The sequence below is a fragment of the Lactuca serriola genome, chromosome 9 (assembly GCF_051521515.1).
Source record: "Lactuca serriola cultivar US96UC23 chromosome 9, Lser_US96UC23_V15, whole genome shotgun sequence".
NCBI lineage: Eukaryota > Viridiplantae > Streptophyta > Magnoliopsida > Asterales > Asteraceae > Lactuca > Lactuca serriola.
The window spans coordinates 34,994,913-34,999,446 of NC_136416.1; positions in this window are offsets into that span (position 1 = coordinate 34,994,913).

Below are 4,534 nucleotides of genomic sequence, written 5' to 3' on the forward strand. Positions count from 1 at the left end.
AGTGTTTGGTTTAACTTTTACATGTAAAATGACTAAAAAAGACATACTTACATATTTATATTGATTATGGTAGTTTGGGGTATAAAGGTAATTTAAGTTCTAAGTGGTTGAAAAGTTACAAAAGTCACGTCTATGTGACTTTTCAAAAGACTCAATTTTCTTCTGTTTAAAAAGTTGATTTTAAAAGTCATGTTCATTTTATCAAACATTTTTTACCTTCTCAATTTTTAGGAAAAGATAAAAGTGAAAAGTTACTTTGAAAAATAAAAGAAACACCCTCTAAGAAAAACGAATCATTTTTGCTCCGGGAATCAATTCTTGGACTAAGGAACAACTTGTGGTGAAAAATGGGATTTAAGAAGAAAAATTACTTGATATGTCAATGTTTTTCGGCCATCACCCCAAGTTCAAAACGTTCATCGGTAGATCGCGAAATGAAAAATAAAAACATACTTGATACTTGTCACCAATGACCTCTCGGACTTTATTTAAGAAAGTCTCTTCAGTCTTCTCAAACATCAAAAAATTTAGTAGACCGGAATTTTTTGACTTGTATATTGAGAACTATATATTTAATCGTTTCATAGTGTATATAAATTTTCGCAACTAGATATTACAAAATAAGTGATTGCATTGGAAAAGTTATTTCTAGTTTATAATTAAGAAAAATGGATACTTTTCATATTTCTAAATAATAAAAATAATCTAGTTATTTTTTTCAAATTTAACGTTCTAGAAACTAATTGCAAGACAAATAAAACAATAGGAATATTTAAAAAATAATAATAAATAAATAAAAAATAAAAGCAACCAGAACCAAATAAAAAGAAAAAGAAAAAGAAAGCATAATGACGAACTTGTCATTCACTCGAAAGTTAATTCTAAATTGAGATAAGATATTTATTTTTCGTAACAGGATAAAAAGATAGACGACTCCGTATGGGTTATGTCGTGATCATCTAGTCTGCAGAATTGTTCTGAGCAATACGGACACAACCATCTACGTGGCATCCCATGAAAACCACATTCGTCTTCTACTTATCAAAAGTCCAAATTGTATAGATAGCACACCAGTTGATATCCCTCATACACAAAATAACCTTTCTTTTATAAAGCCAAAATTGTACAAAACTAAAATTAACGATGATGTATTAAAATAAAGAGAAATTGATTAAACTAACAATTATAAATGACTAACTTAATTAAAAAATAATCAATTTTTTTAATATTTGGAAAAATTACTATCTTTTTTGGAATATGTATTCCGGAGAATTTACTATTCATTTCGGATTGACGTGGTAGGTAGTGATTTTATTTCGGAGCATGTGGTTGTACATTTCGGATTGAAATAGTCAATTCCAAACCACCCTAATCAAAACCATACATATAAGACCGAAAGTCCGGACTGTATATCGTACCTCATACATACATTCTGGACATATATTTAGGAAAAAAATTACTAGATTTTCCTTCACTATATAACATGTGTATTTCATTTTTTTTACTTACAATCAAAATTCGTAATTGTGTTGTTTTATAAATTTTTAAATATGATTTTCTCATACAGCGATCACGAAGAAAACTTTATCAGCTTGTATGTTTACCTACACAACTTTGGAAGGACAAAACCCTATAGTTACACTAATATAAAAATTGATGTTATGGGTTGTTTCCAACTTTGTTTTGTGGCTATTGTATGTATGACAAAATAATTTTGTTGCAAATTTTAATTGTTTATTTAAATTTTCTAATGTTGTTACAACTAATTGTTTTATTTTTCCAAAACATTTACAACTGCATAGATTCATATGTTGCTTGTTGTCTGTCATTTTTATAGGCAATGCCCCTCTAAGAGGGGACTACCTACAAACAATGTTCATAGTGGTTGCTATGGACGGAAACAACCAGCCCCTACCTATAATTTTTTTTTTGTGAAAAATATTGTCGACTCTTGTACATGGTTCCTGATGAGGTTGAAGGAAGCTCTTAGGTACGCTAAAGAAGTATCGTTCATAACCAATATGGAAGATGTGATAAACTACTTCCCTAGGTCAGGTATTCCCTAATTCGTATAATGAGTTAAAACATCCCAAAAATTCAGAACAAAAAATTTCATTTTTAATTATTAAATAAACCATAGTTATCAAGACATCCGTCAAAAACATAAGTCAAAGTATTCAAAACATCACAATCAGAGTATCCATATCAAAAACATATGTCAAATATATCATAGTAAACATCTCAGGCTAAATATCATGGTGTGTACAATGCAGTCATCCCGAGCTCTTACCTTTGCTACCGGAAGTACCTGAAACCAAAACTGAAAACCGTAAGCACGAAGCTTAGTGAATTTCCCCCAAACTACCACATACCATACACATAACGTGCAACTAGGAGTTACAGGCCCTGCCCAAACTCAAGGAGATACGAGCCTCGCCTACACTCGGATAACGGGCCCCGCCCATACTCAACTATCTATGAGATACGGGCCCCGCCCACACTCGGCTAACTAGGAGTTACGGGCCCTGCCCACACTCAGCTAATAGTGAGATTCGGGCCCGCCCACACTCAGCTAACTAAGAAACACATACAAGTATCACACAAACAACAAGTATAACCAAATCTATCAATCCATTCTATATCCATACTCAAGTAATGCTAAGATACGGACCCTGCCCACACTTAGCTACTAATCAGCACACATAATATACACAGGCCGACATTAGTGCCTTCGACCCGTTCAATCAAGGAGGAAACTCACCTCAAATGTCGGATGATAGTTGAAACGTCTCTGCCCGAAATCAGCTCTATTCACTCCCTGAACCAAAACAACCCCTTACTTATAACCCCTTTAGGGTCAACTATGGTCAAAGTCAAGTCTAGGTCAAAGTAAAAGTCAACACTTCGAGTTGACTCAACTCGTCGAGTTTGCTCTTCAACTCGTTGAGTTCCCATGAATCATAAAATCGTGAAATCGTGATCCAACTCATCAAGTTTTCCTCCAACTCGCTGAGTTCTTCCTTTTTAACAGAATCGGGACACATCGACCCAACTCGTCTAGTTCCCCTATGTACTCGCCGATTTCTTCAGTCTGTTAACCCTTCTTAATGCATTAAGCACTTATTGTTCAGATCTACACCCCATACTCTAGATCGACGTTGGAAATGCCTCTAGAAGGGTAATGTTTCCAAATTTACCCATTAATACCTTTCCTAAAGGGGTTAAGCTCAAACCCTAACCCAAAAGGCCAAAGTCTTAAACCAAACACCACCAAAACTACAAGATAGACCATGAGGTCTTAGATCTGGACTCTAGAGACAAAAAGATCACGTAAAGTCTCAGCTTTCTCTACATGCATGGCCATTAGAAGCTCCAAAAGGCCAAAATGATAGTCTAAATGTTGCATGGGACTTCCATGGTCATAATGTTGGCACTTTTACGCCATGAAAAACCCTTAAGGCCCTAGATCTGAAGTGTTCTCCACTTGGGACGTCCAAATCCCAAGAATCATATCATTTGGACCAAAACAAGCAAGGAACTTCAAAAATGGAGATCTAAATAACCACAAATCAAGGTTCAGGATTTATACCAGCAAAATGTCGTGGATAAGGCAAGGATTCTGGATCTATAAACTCCTTCTTGTGTCCTCAAACTTCTCCTTCTTCCAATGGCTTCAAAACACACACTAAAACACTTGAAATGGCTCACAATCACTATAGAATTTGGGTTTTGAGATTAGGGTTTTGGATAGTGGAGGCTGGAAATGAGGCCAACACCTTGGGGTTAAGGTGTTTAAATAGGATGAAAACCCCGAAAATTAGGGTTTCATATATGCCAGCCTACTCGTCGAGTTGAGGTCTCCCAACTCTTCGAGTAGGTCACTTAAAATGCGCGACCCTTTTTTTATCTCTACTCGATGAGTTTGGGGCTCCCAACTCGTCGAGTTATTCTATAAATTAGAATAAATTATAAATTTAAATACATACCATGAACTAGTCGTTACATGAGTATTGTTGTAAGAGTGTGACATTGACTGTGCGCTCAATAGTTGGTCGAAAAACAGAACATTTGAACCTTTGTTTTGGCGTACATGCAAGTCATATACTATGTCTGATTTTGAAGAAACATTCGGTCAACTACCCCCAATTGCATGTGAGTGGCTTGTCCCTAACATCCGTTATAATTTACTAAACATTGATATTTCGGAATTCATCTAGATGTTATCGGTTCATGAATGTAATTTACAGATAACAATCATCATTGAAGGAATCATATATTCAACAGATTTTTATTCAAAAGCGGTGACATGGGAGGTAAAATACTATAAAAATAATAAAATATTATTTAGTTGTAAAATGATCAAAATCATAATGTTTATTTTTCAAGGAGGTTTATAGATGTACTCACCTCATAGGCAGAGAGATGGTGCTTTAAATGAGGATACATAAGTCTATTCGGTGGCAGACAAGAAAGATGTTGTCTGAGATGTTGTATGATATTTTTCAAGTTTTTTTAGAAAAAGTTGCATTGTAGA